Raw genomic sequence first — 13,244 nt, 5'->3', positions numbered from 1 at the left:
GGTGTGGGGCATTTGGCAGTGGGTGTTGGGGACTCTGCAATGGGTGTTAGGGACTGGGCAGTGGGTGGTGGGGACTGGGCAGTGGGTGTGGGTCATTGGGCAGTGGGTATTGGGGACTGGGCAATGGGTGTTGGGGACTGGGCAGTTGGTGTTGGGGACTGGGCAGTGCGTGTGAGGGACTTGCCATTGGTTGTGAGAGACTGGCAGTGGGTGTGGGGCATTGGGCAGTGGGTGTGGTGGACTGGGCCGTGGGTGTGGGGCCATTGGGCAGTGGGTGTTGATGACTGGGCAGTGGGTGTTGAGGACCGGGCAGTGGGTGTGGGGCCATTGGGCAGTGGATGTTGGGGAATGGGCAGTGGGTATTGGGGACTGGGCAGTGAGTGTGGCGAATTGGGCAGTGGGTGTTGGTGACTAGGCAGTGGGTGTGAGGGACTGGGCATTGGGTGTGAGGGACTGGACAGTGTGTGTGGGGAATTGGGCAGTGGGTGTTGGGGACTGGGCAGTGGGTGTGGGGCATTGGGCAGTGGGTATTGGGGACTGGGCAGTGGGTGTTGGGGACTGGGCAGTGGGTGTGGGTCATTGAGCAGTGGGTGTTGGGTCTGGGCAGTGAGTGTGGGGTGTTGGGCAGTGAGTGTGGGGCATTGGGCAGTGAGTGTGGGGCATTGGGCAGTGGGTGTGGGGTATTGGGCAGTGGGTGTGAGGGACTGGGCAGTGGGTGTTGGGTACTGGGCAGTGGGTGTGAGGGACTGGGCAGTGGATTTGAGGGACTCGGCAGTGGGTGTGGGGGACTGGGCAGTGGGTGTTGGGGACTTGGCAGTGGGTGTGGGGACTGGTCAGTTGGTGTGGGGCATTTGGCAGTGGGTGTTGGGGACTCTGCAATGGGTGTTAGGGACTGGGCAGTGGGTGTTGGGGACTGGGCAGTGGGTGTGGGGCATTGGGCAGTGGGTATTGGGGACTGGGCAGTGGGTGTTGGGGACTGGGCAGTTGGTGTTGGGGACTGGGCAGTGCATGTGAGGGACTTGCCATTGGTTGTGAGAGACTGGCAGTGGGTGTGGGGCATTGGGCAGTGAGTGTGGGGCATTGGGCAGTGGGTGTGGGGTATTGGGCAGTGGGTGTGAGGGACTGGGCAGTGGGTGTGAGGGACTGGGCAGTGGATTTGAGGGACTCGGCAGTGGGTGTGGGGGACTGGGCAGTGGGTGTTGGGGACTTGGCAGTGGGTGTGGGGACTGGGCAGTTGGTGTGGGGCATTTGGCAGTGGGTGTTGGGGACTCTGCAATGGGTGTTAGGGACTGGGCAGTGGGTGTTGGGGACTGGGCAGTGGGTGTGGGTCATTGGGCAGTGGGTATTGGGGACTGGGCAATGGGTGTTGGGGACTGGGCAGTTGGTGTTGGGGACTGGGCAGTGTGTGTGAGGGACTTGCCATTGGTTGTGAGAGACTGGCAGTGGGTGTGGGGCATTGGGCAGTGGGAGTGGTGGACTGGGCCGTGGGTGTGGGGCCATTGGGCAGTGGGTGTTGATGACTGGGCAGTGGGTGTTGAGGACCGGGCAGTGGGTGTGGGGCCATTGGGCAGTGGATGTTGGGGAATGGGCAGTGGGTATTGGGGACTGGGCAGTGAGTGTGGCGAATTGGGCAGTGGGTGTTGGTGACTAGGCAGTGGGTGTGAGGGACTGGGCATTGGGTGTGAGGGACTGGACAGTGTGTGTGGGGAATTGGGCAGTGGGTGTTGGGGACTGGGCAGTGGGTGTGGGGCATTGGGCAGTGGGTATTGGGGACTGGGCAGTGGGTGTTGGGGACTGGGCAGTGGGTGTGGGTCATTGAGCAGTGGGTGTTGGGTCTGGGCAGTGAGTGTGGGGTGTTGGGCAGTGAGTGTGGGGCATTGGGCAGTGAGTGTGGGGCATTGGGCAGTCGGTGTGGGGTATTGGGCAGTGGGTGTGAGGGACTGGGCAGTGGGTGTTGGGTACTGGGCAGTGGGTGTGAGGGACTGGGCAGTGAGTGTAGGGCATTGGTTAGTGGTTGTGAGGGACTGGGCAGTGGGTGTGAGGGACTGGGCAGTGGGTGTGAGGGACTGGACAGTGGATTTGAGGGACTCGGCAGTGGGTGTGGGGGACTGGGCAGTGGGTGTTGGGAACTTGGCAGTGGGTGTGGGGCATCGGGCAGTGGGTGTGAGGGACTGGGCAGTAGTTGTTGCGGACTGGGCAGTTGGTGTGGGGCATTTGGCAGTGGGTGTTGGGGACTCTGCAATGGGTGTTAGGGACTGGGCAGTGGGTGTTGGGGACTGGGCAGTGGGTGTGGGTCATTGAGCAGTGGGTATGGGGACTGGGCAAAGGGTGTTGGGGACTGGGCAGTTGGTGTTGGGGACTGGGCAGTGCGTGTGAGGGACTTGGCATTGGTTGTCAGAGACTGGCAGTGGGTGTGGTGCATTGGGCAGTGGGTGTGGTGCATTGGGCAGTGGGTGTGGTGGACTGGGCAGTGGGTGTTGAGGACTGGGCAGTGGGTGTGGGGCCATTGGGCAGTGGGTGTGGGGCATTTGGCAGTGGATGTTGGGGAATGGGCAGTGGGTATTGGGGACTGGGCAGTGAGTGTGGTGAATTGGGCAGTGTTTGCTGGGGACTGGGCAGTGAGTGTGGTGGACTGGGCAGTGGGTGTGGGGAATTGGGCAGTGAGTGTTGGGGACTGGGCTGTGGGTGTTGGGGATTGGGCAGTGGGTATGGGGCATTGGGCAGTGAGTGTGGGGCATTGGGCAGTGGGTATTGGGCACTGGGCAGTGAATGTAAGGCATTGGCATTGGGTGTTGGGCACTGGGCAGTCAGTGTAGGGCATTGGGCAGTGGGTGTTGGGACTGGGCAGTGATTGTGGGGCGTTGGGCTATGGGTGCTGTGCATCGGGCAGTGGGTGCTGAGTCTGGGCAGTGTGTGGGGCATTGGGCAGTGGGTGTGAGGGACTGGGCAGTGGGTGTGAGGGACTGGGCAGTGAGTGTAGGGCATTGGTTAGTGGTTGTGAGGGACTGGGCAGTGGGTGTGAGGGACTGGGCAGTGGATTTGAGGGACTCGGCAGTGGGTGTGGGGGACTGGGCAGTGGGTGTTGGGGACTTGGCAGTGGGTGTTGGGGACTTGGCAGTGGGTGTGGGGACTGGGCAGTTGGTGTGGGGCATTTGGCAGTGGGTGTTGGGGACTGGGCAGTGGGTGTTAGGGACTGGGCAGTGGGTGTTGGGGACTGGGCAGTGAGTGTGGGTCATTGGGCAGTGGGTATTGGGGACTGGGCAATGGGTGTTGGGGACTGGGCAGTTGGTGTTGGGGACTGGGCAGTGCGTGTGAGGGACTTGCCATTGGTTGTGAGAGACTGGCAGTGGGTGTGGGGCATTGGGCAGTGGGTGTGGTGGACTGGGCCGTGGGTGTGGGGCCATTGGGCAGTGGGTGTTGAGGACCGGGCAGTGGGTGTTGAGGACCGGGCAGTGGGTGTGGGGCCATTGGGCAGTGGATGTTGGGGAATGGGCAGTGGGTATTGGGGACTGGGCAGTGAGTGTGGTGGACTGGGCAGTGAGTGTGGGGCATTGGGCAGTGAGTGTGGGGTGTTGGGCAGTGCGTGTTGGGGCTGGGCAGTGAGTGTGGGGCAGTGGGCAGTTGGTGTGGGGCATTGGGCAGTGAGTGTGAGGTGTTGGCAGTGAGTGTGGGGCATTGGGCAGTGAGTGTGGGGCATTGGGCAGTGCGTGTGGGGCATTGGGCAGTGGGTGTGGGGTATTGGGTAGTGGGTGTTGGGGGCTTGGCAGTGAGTGTGGGGCATTGGGCAGTGAGTGTGGGGCATTGGGCAGTGGGTGTTAGGGACTGGGCATTGAGTGTGGTGCATTGGGCAGTGAGTGTGGAGCATTGGGCAGTGGGTGTTGGGGCTGGGCAGTAAGTGTGGGGCATTGGGCAGTGAATGTGGGGCATTGGGCAGTGAGTGTGGGGTGTTGGGCAGTGAGTGTGGGGCATTGGGCAGTGAGTGTTGTGGGCTGGGCAGTGCGTGTTGGAGCTGGGCAGTGAGTGTGGGGCATTGGGCTGTGTGGGTGGGGCATTGGGCAGTGGGTGTTGAGGACTGGGCAGTGGGTGTGGGGCATCGGGCAGTGGGCGTGAGGGACTGGGCAGTGAGTGTGAGGGACTGGGCAGTGGGTGCGAGGGACTGAGCAGTGGGTGTGAGGGTCTGGGCAGTGGGTGTGAGGGACTGGGCAGTGGGTGTGAGGGACTGGACAGTGGGCGTGAAGGACTTAGCAGTGGGCGTGAGGGACTGGGCAGTGAGTGTGGGGAATTGGGCAGTGGGTGTTGGTGACTGGGCAGTGGGTGTGGTGGACTGGACTGGGTGTGAGGGACTTGGCAGTGGGTGTGAGGGACTGGACAGTGGGTGTGTGGAATTGGGCAGTGGGTGTTGGGGACTGGGCAGTGGGTGTGGGGCATTGGGCAGTGGGTGTTGGGGACTGGGCGATGTGTGTTGTACGTTGGGCAGTGGGTGTTGGGGACTGGACAGTGGGTGTGGGGCATTGGGCAGTGGGTGTTGGGGACTGGGCAGTGGGTGTAGGGCATTGGACAGTGGGTGTTGGGCACTGGGCAGTGGGTGTAGGGCATTGGGCAGTGGGTGTTGGGAATGGTCAGTGAGTGTGGGACATTGGGCAGTGGGTGTTGGGCACGGGAGAGTGGGTGTAGGGCATTGGGCAGTGGGTGTTGGGGACTGTACAGTGGGTGTGGGGCATTGGGCTGTGGGTGTTGGGGACTGGGCAGTGAGTGTGGGACATTGGGCAGTGGGTGTTGGGCACTGGGCAGTGGGTGTTGGGGACTGGGCTGTGGGTGTTGGGGATTGGGCAGTGGGTATGGGGCATTGGGCAGTGAGTGTGGGGCATTTGGCAGTGGGTATTGGGCACTGGGCAGTGAGTGTAGGGCATTGGGCAGTGGGTGTTGGGACTGGGCAGTGATTGTGGGGCGTTGGGCTATGGGTGCTGTGCATCAGGCAGTGGGTGCTGAGTCTGGGCAGTGTGTGGGGCATTGGGCAGTGGGTGTGAGGGACTGGGCAGTGGGTGTGAGGGACTGGGCAGTGGATTTGAGGGACTCGGCAGTGGGTGTGGGGGACTGGGCAGCGGGTGTTGGGGACTTGGCAGTGGGTGTGGGGACTGGGCAGTTGGTGTGGGGCATTTGGCAGTGGGTGTTGGGGACTCTGCAATGGGTGTTAGGGACTGGGCAGTGGGTGTTGGGGACTGGGCAGTGGGTGTGGGTCATTGGGCAGTGGGTATTGGGGACTGGGCAATGGGTGTTGGGGACTGGGCAGTTGGTGTTGGGGACTGGGCAGTGCGTGTGAGGGACTTGCCATTGGTTGTGAGAGACTGGCAGTGGGTGTGGGGCATTGGGCAGTGGGTGTGGTGGACTGGGCCGTGGGTGTGGGGCCATTGGGCAGTGGGTGTTGATGACTGGGCAGTGGGTGTTGAGGACCGGGCAGTGGGTGTGGGGCCATTGGGCAGTGGATGTTGGGGAATGGGCAGTGGGTATTGGGGACTGGGCAGTGAGTGTGGCGAATTGGGCAGTGGGTGTTGGTGACTAGGCAGTGGGTGTGAGGGACTGGGCATTGGGTGTGAGGAACTGGACAGTGGGTGTTGGGTCTGGGCAGTGAGTGTGGGGTGTTGGGCAGTGAGTGTGGGGCATTGGGCAGTGAGTGTGGGGCATTGGGCAGTGGGTGTGGGGTATTGGGCAGTGGGTGTGAGGGACTGGGCAGTGGGTGTTGGGTACTGGGCAGTGGGTGTGAGGGACTGGGCAGTGAGTGTGGGGCATTGGTTAGTGGTTGTGAGGGACTGGGCAGTGGGTGTGAGGGACTGGGCAGTGGGTGTGAGGGACTGGACAGTGGATTTGAGGGACTCGGCAGTGGGTGTGGGGGACTGGGCAGTGGGTGTTGGGAACTTGGCAGTGGGTGTGGGGCATCGGGCAGTGGGTGTGAGGGACTGGGCAGTAGTTGTTGCGGACTGGGCAGTTGGTGTGGGGCATTTGGCAGTGGGTGTTGGGGACTCTGCAATGGGTGTTAGGGACTGGGCAGTGGGTGTTGGGGACTGGGCAGTGGGTGTGGGTCATTGAGCAGTGGGTATGGGGACTGGGCAAAGGGTGTTGGGGACTGGGCAGTTGGTGTTGGGGACTGGGCAGTGCGTGTGAGGGACTTGGCATTGGTTGTCAGAGACTGGCAGTGGGTGTGGTGCATTGGGCAGTGGGTGTGGTGTATTGGGCAGTGGGCGTGGTGGACTGGGCAGTGGGTGTTGAGGACTGGGCAGTGGGTGTGGGGCCATTGGGCAGTGGGTGTGGGGCATTTGGCAGTGGATGTTGGGGAATGGGCAGTGGGTATTGGGGACTGGGCAGTGAGTGTGGTGAATTGGGCAGTGTTTGCTGGGGACTGGGCAGTGAGTGTGGTGGACTGGGCAGTGGGTGTGGGGAATTGGGCAGTGAGTGTGGGGTGTTGGGCAGTGCGTGTTGGGGCTGGGCAGTGAGTGTGGGGCATTGGGCAGTTGGTGTGGGGCATTGGGCAGTTGGTGTGAGGCATTGGGCAGTGAGTGTGAGGCGTTGGCAGTGAGTGTGGGGCATTGGGCAGCGAGTGTGGGGCATTGGGCAGTGGGTGTGGGGCATTGGGCAGTGAGTGTAGGGCATTGGGCAGTGGGTGTTGGGGCTGGCTAATGAGTGTGGTGCATTGGGCAGTGAGTGTGGAGCATTGGGCAGTGGGTGTTGGGGCTGGGCAGTAAGTGTGGGGCATTGGGCAGTGAATGTGGGGCATTGAGCAGTGAGTGTGGGGTGTTGGGCAGTGGGTGTGGGGCATTGGGCAGTGAGTGTTGTGGGCTGGGCAGTGCGTGTTGAGGCTGGGCAGTGAGTGTGGGGCATTGGGCTGTGTGGGTGGGGCATTGGGCAGTGGGTGTTGGGGACTGGGCAGTGGGTGTGGGGCATCGGGCAGTGGGCGTGAGGCACTGGGCAGTGAGTGTGAGGGACTGGGCAGTGGGTGCGAGGGACTGGGCAGTGGGTGTGAGGTACTGGGCAGTAGGTGTGAGGGACTGGACAGTGGGCGTGAAGGACTTAGCAGTGGGTGTGAGGGACTGGGCAGTGAGTGTGAGGGACTGGGCAGTGGGTGTGGGGCATTGGGCAGTGGGTGTGGTGCATTGGGCAGTGGGTGTTGTGGACTGGGCCGTGGGTGTGGGGCCATTGGGCAGTGGATGTTGGGGAATTGGGCAGTGGGTGTTGGTGGCTGGGCAGTGGGTGTGGTGGACTGGACAGTGGGTGTGAGGGACTGGGCATTGGGTGTGAGGGACTGGACAGTGGGTGTGGGGAATTGGGCAGTGGGTGTTGGGGACTGGGCAGTGGGTGTGGGGCATTGGGCAGTGGGTGTTGGGGACTGGGCGGTGAGTGTGGGACGGGCAGTGGGTGTTGGGGACTGGACAGTGGGTGTGGGGCATTGGGCTGTGGGTGTTGGTGACTGGGCAGTGGGTGTAGGGCATTGGACAGTGGGTGTTGGGCACTGGGCAGTGGGTGTAGGGCATTGGGCAGTGGGTGTTGGGGACTGGGCATTGAGTGTGGGACATTGGCAGTGGGTGTTGTGCACGGGGCAGTGGGTGTAGGGCATTGGGCAGTGGGTGTTGGGGACTGGGCAGTGGGTGTTGGGGTCTGGGCAGTGGGTGTTGGGGACTGGGCTGTGGGTGTTGGGGATTGGGCAGTGGGTGTGGGACATTGGTCAGTGTGTGTTGGGGACTGGGCAGTGGGTGTTGGGGACTGGGCAGTGGGTGTTGGGGACTGGGCTGTGGGTGTTGGGGATTGGGCAGTGGGTGTGGGGCATTGGGCAGTGGGTGTTGGGGACTGGGCAGTGAGTGTGGAGCATTGGGCTGTGGGTGCTGGGGACTGGGCAGTGGGTGTTGGGGACTGGGCAGTGGGTGTTGGGGTCTGGGCAGTGGGTGTTGGGGACTGGGCTGTGGGTGTTGGGGACTGGGCTGTGGGTGTTGGGGATTGGGCAGTGGGTGTGGGACATTGGTCAGTGTGTGTTGGGGACTGGGCAGTGGGTGTTGGGGACTGGGCAGTGGGTGTTGGGGACTGGGCTGTGGGTGTTGGGGATTGGGCAGTGGGTGTGGGGCATTGGGCAGTGGGTGTTGGGGACTGGGCAGTGAGTGTGGAGCATTGGGCTGTGGGTGCTGGGGACTGGGCAGTGGGTGTTGGGGACTGGGCAGTGGGTGTTGGGGACTGGGCTGTGGGTGTTGGGGATTGGGCAGTGGGTGTGGGGCATTGGGCAGTGGGTGTTGGGGACTGGGCAGTGGGTGTTGGGGACTGGGCTGTGGGTGTTGGGAATTGGGCAGTGGGTGTGGGGCATTGGGCAGTGGGTGTTGGGGACTGGGCAGTGAGTGTGGAGCGTTGGGCTGTGGGTGCTGGGCACTGGGCAGTGAGTGTGGGGCATTGGGCAGTGAGTGTTGTGGACTGGACAGTGGGTGTGGGGCATTGGGCAGTGGGTGTTGGGCACTGGGCAGTGAGTGTAGGGCATTGGGCAGTGGGTGTTGGGCACTGGGCAGTCAGTGTGGGGCATTGGGCTGTGGGTGCTGTGCATTGGGCAGTGGGTGCTGAGTCTGGGCAGTGTGTGTGGGGCATTGTGCACTGTGTGTGGGGCATTGGGTACTGGGTGTTGGGGACATGGGCAGTGGGTGTGGGGCATTGGGCAGTGGGTGTGTGCATTGGGCAGTGGGTGTTGAGGACTGGGCAGTGGGTGTTGGGTCTGGGCAGTGAGTGTGTGGCATTGGGCAGTGGGTGTTGAGGACTGGGCAGTGGGTGTTAGGTCTGGGCAGTGAGTGTGGGGTGTTGGACAGTGAGTGTGGGGCATTGGGCATTGGAGTTTGGGGGCTGAGCAGTGGGTGTTGGGGACTGGGCAGTGTGTGTTGGGGGCTGGACAGTGGGTGTTGGGGGCAGGGCAGTGTGTGGGGCATTGGGCAGTGGGTGTGGGGCATTGGGCAATGCGTGTTGGGGGCTTGGCAGTGGGTGTTGGGGGCAGGGCAGTGTGTGGGGCAGTGGGCAGTGAGTGTGGGGCGTTGGACAGTGGGTATAGGACATTGGGCAGTGAGTGTGGGGCGTTGGGCAGTGGGTGTGGGGCATTGAGCAGTGGGTGTTGGGGACTGGGCAGTGAGTTTGGGGCATTGGACAGTGGGTGTTGGGGCTGGCCAGTGAGTGTGGTGCATTGGGTAGTATGAGTTGGGGACTGGGCATTGAGTGTGGGGCATTTGGCAGTGAATGTGGGGCGTTGGGCAGTTGGTGTGGAGCATTTGGCAGTGAGTGTTGGGGGCTGGACAGTGGGTGTTGGGGCTGGGCAGTGAGTGGGGGGGGTTGTGCAGTGAGTGTGGGGCGTTGGACAGTGGGTATAGGACATTGGGCAGTGAGTGTGGGGCGTTGGGCAGTGGGTGTGGGGCATTGAGCAGTGGGTGTTGGGGACTGGGCAGTGAGTTTGGGGCATTGGACAGTGGGTGTTGGGGACTGGGCATTGAGCGTTGGACAGTGGGTATAGGACATTGGGCAGTGAGTGTGGGGCGTTGGGCAGTGGGTGTGGGGCATTGAGCAGTGGGTGTTGGGGCTGGGCAGTGAGTGTGGGGGGTTGTGCAGTGAGTGTGGGGCGTTGGACAGTGGGTATAGGACATTGGGCAGTGAGTGTGGGGCGTTGGGCAGTGGGTGTGGGGCATTGAGCAGTGGGTGTTGGGGCTGGGCAGTGAGTGTGGGGGGTTGTGCAGTGCGGTGTGGGGCATTGGGCAATGGTTGTGGGGCATTGGGCAGTGGGTGTGGGGCGTTGTGCAGTGCGGTGTGGGGCATTGGGCAGTGGGTGTGGGGCATTGGGTAGTGGGTGTGGGAGGTTGGCCAGTGGGTGTTGGGGACTGGGCAGTGAGTGTGGGGTGTTGGGCAGTGGGTGTTGGGGGCTGGGAAGTAGATGTTGGGGACTGGGCAGTGTGTGGGGAGCATTGAGCAGTGAGTATGGGGCATTGGGCAGTGGGTGTTGGGGCTTGGCATTGAGTGTGGGGCATTGGGTAGTGAATGTGGGGCATTGGGCAGTGAGTGTGGGGTGTTGGGCAGCAGGTGTGGGGCATTGGACAGTGGGTGTAGGACATTGGGCAGTGAGTGTGGGGCATTGGGCAGTGGGTGTGGGGCATTGGGCAGTGGGTGTTGGGGCTGGGCATTGAGTGTGGGGCATTGGGTAGTGAATGTGGGGCATTGGGCAGTGAGTGTGGGGTGTTGGGCAGCATAGAACATAGAACATAGAACATAGAAGGATACAGCGCAGTACAGGCCCTTCGGCCCTCGATGTTGCGCCGACCGAATCCTACCTAACCTATACTAGCCCAATAACTTCCAAATGCCTATCCAATGCCCGCTTAAATGACCATAAAGAAGGAGAGTTCACCACTGATACGGGCAGGGCATTCCATGAACTCACAACCCGCTGTGTGAAGAATCTACCCCTAACATCTGTCCTATACCTACCACCCCTTAATTTAAAGCTATGTCCCCTAGTAACACCTGACTCCATTAGCGGTAAAAGGTTCTTAGTATCTACCCTATCTAAACCCCTAATCATCTTATACACTTCTATCAGATCTCCCCTAAACCTTCTCTTCTCCAATGAGAACAGCCCCAAGTGCCTCAGCCTTTCCTCATAAGATTTTCCTACCATTCCAGGCAACATCCTGGTAAACCTCCTCTGCACTCGTTCTAAAGCTTCCACATCCTTCCTATAGTATGGCGACCAGAACTGCACACAATACTCCAGATGAGGCCGCACCAGAGTCTTATACAACTGCAACATGACCTCAGGACTCCGGAACTCAATTCCTCTGCCAATAAAGCCCAGTACACCATATGCCTTCCTCACAGCACTATTTACCTGGGTGGCAACTTTCAGAGATCTGTGTACATGGACACCAAGATCCCTCTGCTCATCCACACTACCAAGTAGCCTACCATTAGCCCAGTAATCCATCATCTTGTTATCTTGTTATCTTGTTATCTTGTTATTCCTACCAAATAACAAGATAACAAGATTGTGCAGTGCGGTGTGGGGCATTGGGCAGTGGGTGTGGGGCATTGGGTAGTGGGTGTGGGAGGTTGGCCAGTGGGTGTTGAGTGCATTGCACTCAATGCAGGTGTGGGGCATTGGGCAGTGAGTGTTATGGGGTGGGCAGTGCGTGTTGGGGCTGGGCAGTGAGTGTGGGGCATTGGGCAGTGGGTGTTGGGGCTGGGCAGTGAGTGTGGAGCATTGGGCTGTGGGTGTGGGGCATAGGGCAGTGGTTGTTGGGGCTGAGCAGTGGATGTGGGGCATTGGGTAGTGGGTCTGGTGCATTGGGCAGTGGGTGTTGGACTGTGCAGTGGGTGTGGGGCGTTGTGCAGTGGGCGTGGGACATTGGGCAGTGGGTGTGGGGCATTGGGCAGTGAGTGTGGGGCGTTGGACAGTGGGTGTGGGGCATTGGGCAGTGCGTGTTGGGGACTGGGCAGTGAGTGTGGGGTGTTGGGCAGTGAGTGTTGGGCATTGGGCAGTTGGTGTGGGGCTGGGAAGTGGGTGTGGGGCACTGGGCAGTGAGTGTGAGGTGTTGGTCAATGGGTGTGGGGCGTTGGGCAGTGGGTGTGGGGCATTGGGCAGTGGGTCTGGGGGACTGGGGCTTTTTTTTAAACCCAGAGGGTGGTGCAGGCAGATATTCTCACTCTGTTCACGATCCATCTGGATGAGTTCTTCAAGTTCCAGGGTGTAGTAAACTCTGCACCAAATGCAAGTCAATGGGACGAGTGCAGTTTGACCTTTGTGGGTCAGCACAGACATCCCGCTCCAATGCATGATTATAACTATTGAGTGATTTTGGGGGACAGGGAAGACGCAACAGTGTGAGGTCTTTAGCAGCTTTGGGGGGGTGGCTTTAGCTAAAGAACAGAACTTAATTGGGCTCCTACCTGATCTGATTCATAATAAATACAAACAAGCCCCTAAAATTACAGTAAAGCAACTATGGAAGTGAGTCGAAATACTGAAATGTGATTCAATAGACAATAGGTGCAGGAGTAGGCCATTCAGCCCTTCGAGCCTGCACCACCATTCAATATGATCATGGCTGATCATCCTTAATCAGTATCCTGTTCCTGCCTTATCCCCATAACCCTTGATCCCACTATCCTTAAGAGCTCTATCCAACTCTTTCTTAAAAGAATCCAGAGACTGGGCCTCCACTGCCCTCTGGGCAGAGCATTCCACACACCCACCACTCTCTGGGTGAAGAAGTTTATCCTCACCTCTGTCCTAAATGGTCTAACCCGTATTTTTAAGCAGTGTCCTCTGGTTCAGCACTCACCCATCAGCGGAAACATGTTTCCTGCCTCCAGAGTGTCCAATCCTTTAATAATCTTATATGTCTCAATCAGATCCCCTCTCAGTCTTCTAAACTCACCCAGTCTAATCCCACTCTCCCCCCTCACTCCCGACGCCATTTAAGATCCCACCCAGTCTAATCCCACTCTCCCCCCTCACTCCCCACTCCCTTTAATATCCCACCCAGTCTAATCCCACTCTCCCCCCTCACTCCCCCTCTCCCTTTAATATCCCATCCAGTCTCGTCCCAGTCCTCTTGTACCGTTGGATGAGGTCACAGCCTCTGCACAACTCCTATCTCCCGATACCGCGGTGTTCTGTGGAGTTCATTGCATAGTTCTGTTTCAGATTGCTGTCTGTAGCTTGACCCTCAGCACAGGACTAAGGGTTAGACAAGATCCCAGACCTTGCACCCCAAACAGACACTGCCCTAAAGGAAGCTGGAGCACCAATACAGAGTTAAACTTCCCCTGTGTACAGCACTATCCCTACCTGGGAGTGTTCAGTCCACTTTCTCTTGCAGCCTGCTCTTGTTCTGTTCCAGGCTCGTGCTCCAGTCCGGATAGCTCTCACTCAGGTCTGAGCCTTTTTAAAGTAGAGATTCCCCGCCCTGACACTGGAACAGCATTGTTGGCAGCAGATTAGTTTTCCAGTGAAATCAATAAATGGAGGCGTGCCAAACCACAACAGCCCAAACTTGTCATAGGGAAGGTAAGGAATGTTGTTAGACCAGAACATGAAAATACTTCCCCAATGCTGATCCCTATACATACACAAGATGCTGCTCCCATAACCATAACCCAAACATTAACCTTATCCTGAACACAAACCCTAACCTGAAAATTAATCCTAACCCCAAATCCTAACTCAAAACCTGAACATAGACCCAAAC

At 59.6% G+C, this 13,244-nt stretch overlaps 1 protein-coding gene across 1 annotated transcript in view; it reads right to left on the bottom strand.

The window, feature by feature from the left end:
* Positions 1-12,953, bottom strand: part of LOC132815909 (plectin-like) — a 44,536-nt gene extending 31,583 nt beyond the window's left edge. Inside the window, exon 1 of the mRNA XM_060825286.1 lies at positions 12,845-12,953. The gene's annotated coding sequence lies outside the window, so the exon portion shown is untranslated. The remainder of the gene's footprint in view (positions 1-12,844) is intronic.
* Positions 12,954-13,244: the final 291 nt, after the last annotated feature.

The sequence above is a fragment of the Hemiscyllium ocellatum genome, chromosome 5, assembly GCF_020745735.1.
Source record: "Hemiscyllium ocellatum isolate sHemOce1 chromosome 5, sHemOce1.pat.X.cur, whole genome shotgun sequence".
NCBI classification, from domain to species: Eukaryota; Metazoa; Chordata; class Chondrichthyes; order Orectolobiformes; family Hemiscylliidae; genus Hemiscyllium; species Hemiscyllium ocellatum.
The sequence above is the reverse complement of the archived record's forward strand: the minus strand, read 5'-3'. Positions and strand labels throughout refer to the sequence as shown.